Consider the following 14,694-nt stretch of genomic DNA (forward strand, 5'->3'; position numbering starts at 1 on the left):
ATAATTCCTAACTGTTGAACAAGAAAGATATGGTACGAACAGTTTGGATATTTCATTTTCTTTTGAATTGTGGCAACTCTTCTTGAAGAGGTGATAAAGCACCATGGCTAGGATTACCATTGGTGCTATTTTTCTGGAAGTGGGGAAGTGGATCTTTCACACAGGAGAAGAGATTTGTTGTCAGTGGAACCTTTGTTAATGAACTTATATTTTTTACATTTCAAGATCTAATTCATAACAGTCCTTTCTTTGGTTGAACATTTGCATAAGTGATTTTCAATCATGGGGAGAGGAAGGTAATTTAGAAATTGTGAATATTGTTCATGTCATGTGGTATTGCCATATATGTTCTTTGTATATGTGTTGTTTAGTGTGAGGGCCAGTTATCCTGTGCTAAGAGTGTGTGCCCATAACTTTGGTTAGGCAGGGAATTCCTCAGCAGAGTAGGGGCAGTGAGGCATCTTTGAATTTTATTTTAAGAATAAAATGGCATACTTTGATAAATCATCGAACAGTTCTCTGCTTCACGTTACTGACCCCTCACAGTTGCCTACCTGAATACCCCACAGTGTTCCAGGCCCCAAATGTATTGGATGCCACTGACGAGTATGCTCATCCTATTTGCATAGGCATCCATCTTAGCCCAGCAGTTAAGGGGTTGACATAGTGTTAACTTTCTTCAGCGTCTGGCTGGTTTACATATCCAGGGTTAGCCACAACGTCAATTGCCCTCTAATTGAGGCCTTGGAAGCTTCCCAGAGCATAATAATCTCCACCGCTGTCTACATGTATCTGAAAGAATGTTTTGGGCTGTGCTTCAGCCTTTGCTGTAATAAGATTTTCCTTCAGTGGGTGATCGCCCAACTGCACAATTGTGAAATCATTATCTCCTATAACAAGCATGTGTTTGAAGAGGGAAACCGTGCCATGATCTGCATCATACAAAGAACTCGTGAGAGGGCCCTTCACCAGTGTGTACCCGGAGTATGATCTCTAGGAGGAGGGGGGGAAAGGTAAAATAATTCTCTTTATGGCAAGTGATGGAGGTTCCTGTGAAGAATCCTGCCTAAAGTCTGCTATCAGGGGGTCAGGGGAGGGCAGACACTACCTGATCCCGACCCTGGGGGGAACATTCTGCTGCAAGAGATGCTGTATTTATCTTCCTCAGAGGAGGATGCATCAGTAATGCTGGAATGTGTAATTGCTTGCAGTCGGAGGGACCTGTACTTTCCCAAAGCTAATTGTCTTGATTGTGGGTAAAAACGGTTCTAACCAATCCTGTATTGGGAGTAAGTATCTTCCTCCCGACCCCAAAGTTGAGCACCATTGTTGGGATGAAAGCTCCCATGTTCAACAGGGGGATGTTAAAGATGAATCGTTCAATATTAACATATTAGCTTCTGAAAATTCTAATTTCCCATTGAGCAAAACCATCAGTAAAACCTTATAATGCTCCTTAAAGGTGATTAAGGATACAAACACATTTGGCAACTATTATCCCTTTAAAAGGAACAAGTTGAACATTGGCGACTTCCAGTCCCACAATGCCAAAAGTACTGGGGCAAAGAAGAGGGATGCAGAGGCCCGAGATTGCAAGGTGCAGGTTAATTGGGTAGTTTTTAGATAGAAATTGTCTATAGTCTATTTCTTCTTGTACACAGATTTATGCACTAATTACATATCTACATGAATTGTTTACTGTGTATCTGGATTTCGGGTATCACATCTTACCCTAAAACACGTTTTTTTTCACAACTTACTCGAGCCTATCTTTTAATATCAATAGAAGCACGGTAGTACTCATATACTAATACTAAAGCAGCCGTCATTCTCGATACCATGTGCTTTCACATGTCTTAGTACTCTCAGTGTTAACATATAAGTCGATATATTGATACAGAGAGGGACGGATAAACATCCTCCTAAACGTCAGTACGTAGTGCAGACGTGGCACACGTACAACCTGTAAGAAATTGAATTGAACTATGTTAGCCACAACCAATATGGCCGACACGTAAGCCTACGTGCGGCCATAATGTTTACTTAACGTTGCATAGGGCAACGCCACGAACCGCGAGTATCAGATGCTGTTCGTAGAAGACAGAGCAGGATGTTGCCTGCTGCGCTCCAGGTAAGATGTATAGACAGAATGAAGATGTGCGATCTCTGATCGCATTAATACTTAAAGTCAGTGCATAAGAAGGACGACCGAAGATAACACGCTTGCTCTCTCCATGTCAGGCAGTGTTATTTGGAAGAATTCAACACGCGCACAAATCGCATTTTTGCATATCTTGGCTAACAGGTCAGTGACACTAAACACACATCATAATGCATAGTCACATGGTATCAGCACTAAGTATACCGGCCATTAAGCACCTGAGCACGTTAAGACTCACATTGAAAGTTAGAATATTTAGCAATTCAATTAACACGAGAGGTCACGGTGCTAAACACTGTAGTTCACACTTATGATAAACGTTATTAAATGCTTGATAAGACGTAAAATACCTCGGAATGTGCATACACATTGATGAAAGTTCCTGTGTCTTTTTGTTTTTATCTCTCTCAAATTTATGTTGTACATTTGTTTGTCCTTGTGGGCGCCCTGTTTAATTTAATAATTTTTTAAAAAACTTGTTTTGTGCACGGTGCACTGTTGAACATTGAACTGAACATTGTGGATATGTCTAATGGATATTGTAATATATAACAATCATAATGTATGTAGTACAGTAACAACCTGACTCTGAAGAAGGATTAACTCCGAAATGCATTAGCTAGATGGGTTTTCTGTTTTTGCCTTAACAGACAGCAATAGCTTTTTTGGTGATGTTTAACCAATTAAGGGCAAAAGTTTTTTGTACCTAAAAAATCCATATTTTTGAACATTAAACAAGATTATATTTTTGAATAATCACCAAAGTTGGTCTTTTGAGTTTATTAAGAAACAAAGAGTAATCGATTAACCCGAAGTGGGAATTTGGGGTGTGCGGCCCACACCGAAGGCACAATAGCCTAGGTCTTTTTTCTCCATAATAGGGTTAATGACCCACACCTGAGGGAGACTGGAAAGCCTAAAAGGCCCCCTCAGGCGTAGGCCATAGAGAAGAGCAGTAGTAGTGGAAAGATGACAGAGCCGCTGTACTTTGTAGTACGGATGCTGGTTCTGAGAAGTTCTCTTCCTTCAGAGACCTTGTTTGCAGAGGGAAGCGTTACATGGAAAAGCTTTCCCCCGGAAGATCTTGGTTGCAGAGGTAGCACAGCGGGAAGCGTGGAGTTGGGATGCTTTCCCCACAGCAAGGCAAGCTCTGGTGGCAGTCGAGCACCCGAGAGCCTTTGGAGCAAGGAACGATGCATATCTGAAAAACATGGGTCGGGGAAAACTGAGCAAAGCAGTTTTCCATGCAGCCTGGAGCAGAAGAAGCAGACAACCCGAAGGCCGCGAAGGGAACAGATGCACACACCAAACCCGGTGGTCACTTGTGTGCTGTGACCCCGGAGCGCTCTGTAACCGCCTGCTGGCCAGGTCCAGGTATTTTGAAAACCGAATTAAAGTGAAATGCGCAAAGTGGCAGAAACATAAGCATTTGGTATATGGAACTGATGTGAAGCAGAAAGATAATTATTTTGAATACCAAGCTGATAAGATGTGGTGAATTAAGCAGCACGTTGTTTATAGACCCTATTGTCGGAAGGAGAAAATGGCAATAAGGGGAACTGGCTGAAAAAAGCATTGTCTAAGCCAAAGAAGAGCAGGAGCAGGAGCAAGAGGAAACCAGTATCAGCATTTGTTCAATGTAAGAGGGCAGGAAGATCCTGCATTGCATGTGGCAATCAAAAGTGTGGAACAAACAGCACCAATGTGTCTCATGTTGTCTCAGAAGAAGTCAAAAATGATGTTGTGGAAAGTCAAAAAGTCTTTATAAATTGTGCGAAGCAGAAGTATACCACAAAAGTGCTTGTAGTAGTTGCATTCATCTTGGCAGGAGAGTACACCAGGGCAGTGCACTTGGTAGAGTAGGCCTGGCAGGTATGTTGACCAGGAATTAATCATTGAAGCACTGTGGTGTGATTCAAAGTGTTGTAGAAAAAGTGGCAAGACCACAAAAGCTCATTGTGAACTGTTGTGGAATGATCCTGACAAATCAATATTGCTGATGTGAGGTGACATTGATGCACTGTGGAAGTACACCTTTTTGTTGCAAAGAGTACATTGTGTGGAACTCTCTACCACCAGTGGAGAGACAAGACTTGCTGAACATTTTGAACCGTTGCCTAAACCCAAGTGAGAGACCTACCAACTGGGGGGGAACTTTATTAGAACTTTTGCAAGATAGGATTTCCTTATACTTTTGATCTGTTAATTGAAATCCTGATTGAATCTGGGGAAGTGGGACTCACCCAGGTGACGAGGATGAACAGTTACCGGACCATGAAGATAACTGTTCATTTTGTTATATCTGAAGTGCTACGCATTATCTTATTGAGTTTATTGAATGTACAAGTGTAAGGGACAGAATCCTTTTGCTAGTGTTTTCTTCAGCTTATTTTATAGGTAGGGAAATCCTCATTTGGGTAGGGATAGTGAGATGTTTATTGAACCTTTTTGAGTTCACCTCACATTTCCCCAACCTGAGAGAGGGATTTATGCGTGCTTGAATTCTTTGCAGTGTTTACGTCGCCACAGATCACGATGGTTCCATCCATGAACTAGGCAGCGATTTGGCACAGTTTGGGGGAGGTGGTGCTTTGGAAATCGCTTAGTTGTGGATTATTAAATTGGGTTCTGGGAGGGGAGATACTGGTTTATTAAGGGGGGGGGGATATGTGACTGCTTTATTAAGGGGGGGATAGGTGACTGGTTTATTACGGGGGATGTGTGACTGGTTTATAAAGGGGGGATAGGTGACTGGTTTATTTAGGGGGGGATGTGTGACTGGTTTATTACCGGGAGATATGCGACTGGTTTATTATGGGGGGGAAGATACTGGTTTGTTAAGGGCGGGATAGGTGACTGGTTTATTACAGGGGCATATGTGACGTGCTGATTCACAGATCTTGAACAGTAGCTCTTGCAAGAAGGAGAGCATTTTCCTTTTTTGATGAAACCAAGTTTGGAGGTAAATTGAGCCCTTTTTCTGATCACACTCAAGGGAACAGATCTCGTACAGACTTGCAGTTTGATCTGGTTTCTCCTCGATGTGTTGGCCTTCTGCCCACCCCCATGTGAGGAGAGGAAAGCCCCTTACATTCAATGAGATAATCCCAGCTATTTACTTCATCTTCACCCCTCTGTGTATGGCTTTGCACCGTGGTCACATCAGCATCTGACGGAAGCCTATTGCTCCTTTATAGAAAGGGTGGTTTCTTTACTGCTGCTTTTAAGTGATGTTTATAATACCACCCATTACAGAAAGGGAAATCCCAGCACCTCCAGCGCTCCGTTTACTGCCGGTGGTAAATCCATTGCCATTGGTAATCCCCATTAAACTGAAATTGGTAACCATTGGTGTTACCAATGGAAATACATCTCATCATAAACAAGGTAAACAAATCACAACTCCATACCACAGCCTGCAGTATACATCAGTTGGGATGATGTAGGCGTGGGGAGCTATCCTTTTTCTCCAAAAGGATGTATGTTATGTTGACAGTATGTTATTTACTGCCAGTGCTGTATTTTAATTCCAGGACAGCATTTCTTTAACTCCAAAATATTGGTTTTGCTGGTGGTATATTTTCCCTTTGGTAGCAACACAATGTAATCAGTGATAATGCATAATTGCAATACCACCAGCATTATTATTTGGTGTGGTGATCATCTCTGCACAGCATTGATTAACCATCAATGGTATTGTTACATAATCCCACATGTTTGCAATTTTACTGATCCATTTTTATTTTAAAACAAATTCCTGCTTACCTTTTCCACACCAACTCTTCCCTCTCCCACTTTTGTTTTTCATCATATGGTTAACATCATGGACTGCACATCCCTCTCCTGCGTTGAAGCAAAAGGTCTAGTCGCAGCCTTCAATACCCTGCTGTAAAGCATCACCAAAAACCCATTCTCGATCTACACCCTCACCACCAAATTTGAATCCCACACCCAGACATGAAGATAACCAAAGAACCCAATGCCTTGTTCAGCTGCATTCATTTGAAGGAGAAGGAAAAGGAACCAGAGACCTAGCAGCCAGAGTGTAAATAACATGGACCTTGAATACTCTGAACCATAAACCTGCAGGAGAAACCCCATACCCGGAGAGCTGCACGGGGGAACTTGAGAAACACTGCTTTAGCCAGCTTCAGGTTGGTTGGTTGGGTGGGTGGCAGATGGTTTGCATGCTAAGTCCCCTTCTCGGATTGATGACCAGCGCCTTGAGATTGTAGTCTTGCATGAGAGCACCTTATAATTCCTTGAACCATTCAAATGTTTCTCCAGCTGTTTTTTTTTACCTCTGCATAGTTCTCACCACTCTTTACAGTTCTCTCCGTTACCCTGCTCCTGCACCCGCTTCTGGTTCCATGTGGAAGGGCTTTTAATTTTTTTTTCCTCCTGGCTGCTTTTTGCATCCTGCAGTATTTGGATGTGGCGTCCTTGATCTTTCCATGAGAAAGTGTGTGACATTGGGGAGAATCACTGTCTTTATTATGCATACACTTTGCATTAATAGCCAGTTTTAGGCTCAGGCCCAGCTCGTCACTCGAATGTGGTCGGGCTACATATTGGAACGGTTGCTATCTTACCTCCAGCATCTGTTTCTTTCATTTGCTGGACGCAGTGAAGCTTAACTAACCACTATCGTGGCTTCTCCCTTCCACTTACTCACATTGTGCCACACCTGTGCACTGTGGCAGTGTCAGTATGCTAACGCTGTTGTTTGATGGGGACCCCTCTCAGCCTGGGGTGGGAGGCCTATTGGGGTGGAAGCCTGAATCATTCCTACCCCATAGTGAGATAGGTGGCAGTTGGGAGAGCCGCAATCCCTGTATCTCCTGTTTGCTTGCATACAGTGCCACTGTCAATCATGCATGATGCTGTCCAGTTTCCTTTGTTTCCTCCAGAAAGCTACATCTCTTCATCTCTCAGCTAGAGAAAGAGTAACCACCGGCCAAACTGAAGTTACCAAGAGTGACCAGGAACCTTTGAACCACAACCAGCAATGTTTTGACGAGAGACCTCTGCACATACCTGTGAATCGCAACCAGCAAAATGTTGGAAAGGACCTGCAGAAACTACAGAAGCAATTCACAGCAGTGGACCACGTGTACACTGAGCACACCAGAGACATTGTGCTTACCTGGTGAAGAGCTACGGAGTGGTTCCCTAATCATACAAGTGGAATAACAGGCCTATAAGGCCCTCACACGTACCGGGACCTAAACAGCATAACTGCCATTGCAGAAACCCGGCAGACCTGCACATGGAAAAGGGACTTAGCTTAGACCCCCCTTTGTGTCTTTTGATGTTTGTACCACCTTTCGGGAGGTAAGAACATGGAAAGATTGGCCTGGGGACCCAGTGGGGTATAGATGGCCAACGGGAAGGAGCACAGGAGAAAGGCTGAGCTGGGAGACAGGTCGTTGTGGGTTGTTCAGGTGGGGTCAGAGGAGTCAGCAGTGGACCGAGAGACCAAGCGGTGGAAGGGCCGTGCATAGGAGCATGGAGGGGGATTTTACAGGTGGTGTGCAAAGTGAGGCATTGGTTGAGGAGAGGAAGTGGTACTGGAGGTGAATGTGTGTGGAGTGGTAGTAGGGAGTGAATGAGAATGTGAGTGGGAGAGTGAATGTAAGAGAAGTGGTGGGAGGAGTACTAGTGTTTCAAGGGGAGAGTATTGGTAGTGTGGCGAGGGGACAGCATTAGTGTGGCGAGGGGACAATATTAGTGTGCTGAGGAGAGAGTATTAGTGTGGTGAGGGCAGAGTATTGGTATACAGGCAGAGAGGGGAAGTAGCGCAGAGAGAGAAGAGTAGTGGTAGTAAGATCAAAGGGTCGCACAGAGTAGTAAGGTGAGGGAGAGAGTGGTAAGAGGACCATCAGAAGGACAGAGAGGGAGAACAAAGAGAGAGTAAAAGGATAAATGGACAAGTGGTAGAGAGATTCAGGGAAAGGAATATCGGAGCACAGAAGAACCAAAGAGGGTGGGCATCTGAGTGTCTGGAAGGCACAAACCTTAATTCATCCTTGTGGGGAGATCTTTGGCTAGGAACCAGCATTAGCCTTTAGGCAAAGACCTGACGATGGGTACTTTTTTCAGACATTAGGAGTTAGCATACTCTTTTACCAGTCTAGGGTTAAGGGGCGCATGGGTTAGGGTTGGACTGTCCGTACCTAGGACAGAGAGAGCGGGATAACCATTAGGCCCACTGATGCATTGAGAAAAAAAAACTTGAACCATCTCTAGGAGTTGGATTTATTGAGGCCATCTATGGCAATACTTGGTCTATGTGTACGAGGCCTCCTTGTGGCTCTCAGTAATATTGCAAAGAGCACTTGGAGAAAACTCCAAACTCTCTTCTGCCTCGCAGAGAGGGGTTGGATCTCTGCTCTAATTCTTCCTACTTCTCAGCTGTCTGTGCCTAGAGTTGCTGCAGTGTCTACTGATTTGATGTGGTGCTGTCTTTTATGCTAGATACCGTGGGTTCTTGACCCCATGTCCACCAGGCATTTCTTCTTTTCCATGACAAAGGCTCAGTGTGGGATGGGGGGGCAATATTTATAGCGGACCTCCTTTATTCTCCAGCATGGGGTCTGGCATGGATTCACATGCTCATGAATATTCCCCGTCGTCAGGCTGGGAATCCTCGGTAAAGAAAAAATCAGTATCAGTTTCGTTTCTGATCTGTCTTTCTTAGTAGTAACCAATCACTGGTCTCTGGGTCATACTGCCCCAGCCAATGACTGCCCTCTATCTAAGCCCCTCCCCTGGCAGCCATCCTCAGATTTCTACCGCACGTTCAAGTGTTGGGAGTCCCCGTGCTATAGCTCTCGAGCTTTTACTGCGTTTTCGTGCTTTTTTCAAAGAGATTTTCTAATTTTTCAGTTAAATCGAGCCTCAAGCTCAACCGTTCTACTTCCGATCAACGGGGACCCGTTTCGGAATTTTCTACGCCCCTCAAGGTTGAAGTTTTCATCGAGTTACGCTTTTTGTAGGATTCCAGATGATCTGAGGCCTACCATGGACTTGGCCCAGGACAAGGGAAGCTCGATGCCCGGATCCAAGCTGTTCAGGAACTGCCCTGGATGCAGGTTACAGAATGTTTTCAAGGAGGACGAGCATTCGAGATGTCTCTACTGCCTTCATGAGGGCAAGACGCATGTGGAGAAGGACTGTGCGTTCTGCAAGAACCTATCGGAACGGGCCATGAGGGATTGTCGTTCCCACCTCGCCGGCTGGCTGGAGAAGGGCCCAGCAGGTGAGAAGAAGAAAAGGTCCGAGCTGTCTTCTAAGTCCTGTGAGGGCGCCCCGGTGACGGGGCCCAACAGAAAGCTAAGCACCGCGAGTCCACGGGCACCGGGAGCACCGAACGGTCGGGCTCTTTGGCTGCCAGGCAGGGCGCGCCTTTCCCGGCACCATCAACCACGAGCCAATGCTCTGGTTCGGGGAAGAGGAAATCTGAGAACCCGGGTAAGCTTCTGGAGAGGCCCCGGTCGATCTCGAAGGATTCGGCCGAGGGGGAGCGAGGCGGTGACCCTCCCCCAAGGTGAAGGCCTCAAGCGCGCCAAAGGTGGCGAAGGCCTTGTTTCACTCGGCTAACGCCTCTATCGAGGGAGTCGCGGCGGCCCTGGCGAAGCCTGGGGAGGCTACTCCAGTGGAGGCGATCTCGGGGCCCAGAGTTTCCCTGCCACCGTGGAGGGAATCCTCTTTCCAGCCCATCGACAAGACCCCCGTGAAGACCCCGTTGGGAAAAGAGGGGGGGCGGTAGCCATTACGGACACAGATTCAGCCTCTGAGGAGGAGCTGGTGGAAACCGTGAAGAACCTCAATGAGAGGTTCGAGAAGGTACGATCCCACGGGAGGGATCCCAAAGAGGTGGCCAAAGAAAGCGACGGTGGCGCCGACGAGGCCCCAGTGGAGGAGCAGCCATCCCTCTTGTCGAAGCCATTGCCCGAGCCTCAGGACAACTCGGCGGCCATTTTGATGGCAATCCAAACCTTTTGCACCGAGATAAGGACGAGATTACCACAAACCCCGGTGGACGATCCAGAACCAAGCCCGTCGGGAAGCCCTCCGAACAAGCGGAGGAGAGTTCATCCCTACCCGCCCTTCATGCCTCCATGACCCGTGGAGCCCTCATCCCCCTCACCGGACCCCAGGGATGACACGTCGACGGATGACGACGGTGGTGATGACGGGATGGACCTTCCATCACCACTCCCTCGGGCTTCCCCGCCCGACGCAATTGGCTCCTTTCACGCCATGATCGCTAGGGCATCCGAGCTCTTCCAGCTCTGCCCCGAGGAACAGAAGGAGGGTTTCCTCTATCAATGGCGAGAGGCCAAGAGAAAGACGGTCCTTGCGGTACCGTTACCTGACGATATCTAGGACGAGGGACTTGCGATCCTGAAGAACCCATCCACGACGCCTGCCAAGAGGGACAGGTACGAGAAGAAGTACCGGGTCCCCGAAGCCGCCCCTTTGTGCCTCAGGGCTCAACCTACGCCGGATTCGGTCGTCTCAGCGCCGGCCAAGAAGAAGGCCGCGGGGGCGACGGCCTCAACCTCTACTTCCCCACCTGCCGGCGAGGGTAAGAAATTGGACGCCATGGGGCGACGGGTCATCTCGGCGGCAACGGCAATTAAGGCGGCCAACGCCTTAGCGATTGTGGCCCGTTACGACAGGGAGCTATGGTACAAGATAGCCCACATACTGGACTTCCTAGCAGAGGACAAGAGGGCGGAGGCCCTGGAGATTCTGCAGGAAGGTGAGGTGGCGTCGGACCACGCCATAACAGTGACAACGGACATTGCCGACACTGGGTTTTGCCAGTTAGGCAACAGTGATTGCCTTCGACGACGAGGCTGGCTCAAGGTGACAGACTTCCGTCAGGACGTGCAGACCAGGGTTTTGGACATGCCTTTTGACGGCAACAACCGGTTTGGGAAAACAGTGGATGAGTCGCTGCAGGCCATCAAGGCCAACACAGATGGCCTGAGCCCTGGGAGTCCTTCAGCAACGACGGCCCTTTTCGGAGCGCTGGAGGCAGACAGGGGGCCTCCAAGGGATCAGGCAGTGGCTCCTCTACGTACCGCCAGTCGGCCCGCTCCTTGTCCCAGGAGGCTTACAGAGGTTGCGGCAAGCAAGGAGGATTTCGGCGTCGTTGCCAAGGAGGCATAGGCAGCAAGGCCGCCTCCAAGCAAGATTGAACCGGCCGTAGCGTCGGGCCCCCACCTCATGGCGGGCACAGACTTCCACACCCCGGCACATCAGGAGACGGTGATGACGGACGCCTCCCTGGCGGGATGGGGTGCGCACACCGGAGATCTCCACGCAAGAGGCATTTGGCTCCCGGAGGAGAGGTCTCTCCACATCAACATCCTGGAGCTCAGCGCCGTGTTCTGGGCGCTCAAGTCGTTCCTCCCATCCCTCAAGGGCAAGGTCTTGAGGATCTTCACCGACAACACCACCACTATGTTCTACATCCGGAAGCAGGGAGGCACCAGATCCCCAGCCCTATCCAAGGAGGCCCAGGATCTGTGGCACTGGGCCGTCGCCCAGGGGATGTTTCTGGTTCCCTTCCATCTGGCAGGAATAAAAAACACCATCACCGACTCACTCAGCAGGGAGCTGCGCTCGTGCCACGAGTGGAAACTACGCCAGGATCAAGTGGATCGGCTCTTCCAACGATGGGCCAAACCCCAGATCGACCTGTTCGCGACGGCGATGAACTCCAAGTGCCAGAGGTTCGCCAGCAGGTTTCCCCAGCCGAGGAGCATGGGCGATACTTTCTCGTTCCCCTGGGATGGCCTGTTCCTGTATGCGTTTTTTCCGTTGCCGCTGCTGCTTCGACTCATCGACCTGCTCAAGAGGTCCCAGTGCAGGATGATCTTCGTTGCACCGGCGTGGCCGAGGCAGATCTGGTTCCCGGACCTTCTGGACCTCTCAGCGTCCCCACCAGTCAAGCTGTCGACGGACGCAGATCTTCTCTCCAGAGAGGGAGGTGCCATTCTTCATCACGACCTGGAGTCGCTGAACTTGCAGGCCTGGCTCCTGCAGCACTAGAGTTTGGAGGGTACGATATCCCGGCTGACTGCAGAGAGGTTCTTGCAAAGGCCAGGGCGTCCTCAACTCTCAAGTGCTACGGACATAAGTGGAAGAGGTTCTCTGTCTGGTGCGGTGCACAGAAGATCAACCCTCTACGGATTACGGCACCTCAAGTGCTACCATACCTACTGTCGCTGGCCAGAGCTGGACTAGCTCACGCTTCCATCAAGATACATCAGGCAGCGATCTCCCGATAAACCAGAACTGCAGGACGGCCGTCCTTGTGGTCTCATCGACTGGTGAAGGATTGTTCCCGCCGGTGAAGGCTCCAGCCCCGGCGTGGGAGCTCAACGTGGTGCTGACCAGGCTCATGCGGCCACCATTCGAGCCTTTGCATTCGGCTCCGTTGAAGTTCCTGTCGTGGAAGACAGCGTTCTTTGTGGCCATCACCTCCGCACAACGCGTGGGAGAGATTCAGACCCTATCCTGCAAGCCTCCATACTTGACTTTTCACGATATGAGGGTGGTGCTGAGGACGCACCCCTCTTTCATGCCCAAGGTGCCGTCGGACTTCCATCTTAACGAGCCCTTGGTGTTGCCAGTCTTCTTTCCGTCGCCTTCGTCGCCGGCCGAGAGGACTTTGCACTCGCTGGATGTAGCTAGAGCGCTTAAGTCCAATGTGGACCGAACAAAGAGTTTTCAGAAGACATCACAGCTGTTTGGGAACTTTGGACCTGTGAACCAAGGGAAGGCTCTCTCGAAGGCTTCCTTTTCCAGATGGCTCTCCGGCTGCATCATGCACTGTCATCAGTTGGCCAACCGACCGTTGACCGGCCGTCCGAGAGCCCATTCGACCAGAGCGATCGCTGCTACTACGGCGTTCTTGTCTGGTGTGCCCTTGCTGGACATCTGCAGGGCTGCTACATGGAGGTCGACGCACACCTTCACGAGATTCTACTGCATCGACTGGGATTCCAGGGAGGAGTCCAGAGTCGGCCAAGCAGTGCTGTACAACCTGTTCGCCTGAAGGTGGGCCTGGTGAGGAAGTAAGAGCTGCTTAATGTTGAGTTTATGTAATGCTTAATGTTGAGCCTGTTGCCACCTCCCGTGGTTGTGCATGTGTGTACTGCTATGTATTCTTATATTCATGAGCATGTGAATCCATGCCAGACCCCATGCTGGAGAAGGAACAAGTTACTTACCTGTAACTGTTGTTCTCCAGCATGGGTCTGGCATGGATTCACATGCGAACCCGCCCTCCTTCCCCTCTGCGGCTCTTCACTTGGTCATACTGCCACTTTACGTGCTACCAAATCTGAGGATGGCTGCCATGGGAGGGGCTTAGGGAGAGGGCAGTCATTGGCTGGGGCAGTATGACCCAGACACCAGTGATTGGTTACTACTATGAAAGACAGATCAGAAACTAAACTGATACCGATTTTTTCTTTACCGAGGATTCCCAGCCTGACGACGGGGAATATTCATGAGCATGTGAATCCATGCCAGACCCATGCTGGAGAACAACAGTTACAGGTAAGTAACTTGTTCCTTCAGTGGCAATGTAATACGTTTTGTGCCTGCCCCTTATGCTCCCTAGGGCATGGTCTTGCCTACCTCCTCCTTGTGCGTGTCTCCTGTCAGACTATGCTTGCTATGCTTTACAATGCTTGAAATGCCTCCATCAAATTGGGAAAATGTTGAGAACGTATGTACATCAAGTCAGGGTTCCAGATAACATGTTGAGCTGGTTGTGTTTTACTCATTAAAATAATTACTCATTACAATAATTTTTTAGGGTGTCAAAAGGGAATTTCCTTCCAAATAGCTATCATTTTGAGGCATGTGTAATGTTTTTATTCAAAAACAGTGATTTTAAAAAAAAAATATAATCCATGCTTCGTTGCACTTAGTAGTTTATACTATGTTCTCTTAAAGTTACTCCTCAGATGTGGCAGAGGGGAGTATAGATCTCCTGTGTATGGAGGTCCCCTGCCTCACTGCGGCGTTGCATGGTGGCAGCATGTAGGCATGGGGAGGTGCTCACGCTTCGCGCATCGCATTTCAACTGTAGATGCTCCTGCCCCTTTATGGAAGCCGAGGAGCATTGGTCCAGCAGAGCCAGCCGCACCTGCATGCTCTGCTACCCTTGTGCGGGTGCAGAATCTTATCCTAAATTTACATAGAGGAAAAATAGGGACCTGAGCTGGCCCAGGTTATCCTAGAGGTAGTAAGTCTTTGTTCACACAAGGTCTCCGCTCACATACAATTAAGAACAGATATACCACTGGAGTCCACCTAAACCCAGTGCTAGAGCATGACCATCAGAGGCTAGGAATCCCCCATGTCCACTGCCAGAACAAGAAGCCATCTTCGGGCAGCCATCAGTCAGTCCATATGTAAGCAATCCAAAGAGGAAGAGAGTTGTGAAGTCCAAGATGGTTGATTCTTGAAACCAACGGCAGACCAGCAGAAGCTGGTCTGCC

The 14,694-nt window shown here is 48.6% G+C and overlaps 1 protein-coding gene across 2 annotated transcripts in view; it reads left to right on the plus strand.

The window, feature by feature from the left end:
• The window catches only part of SLC41A2 (solute carrier family 41 member 2), a 705,927-nt gene that overhangs the window by 647,658 nt on the left and 43,575 nt on the right, over positions 1 to 14,694 (plus strand). The window lies entirely within an intron of this gene.

The sequence above is a fragment of the Ambystoma mexicanum genome, chromosome 12 (assembly GCF_040938575.1).
Source record: "Ambystoma mexicanum isolate Mex_15411 chromosome 12, UKY_AmexF1_1, whole genome shotgun sequence".
Classification (NCBI taxonomy): Eukaryota; Metazoa; Chordata; class Amphibia; order Caudata; family Ambystomatidae; genus Ambystoma; species Ambystoma mexicanum.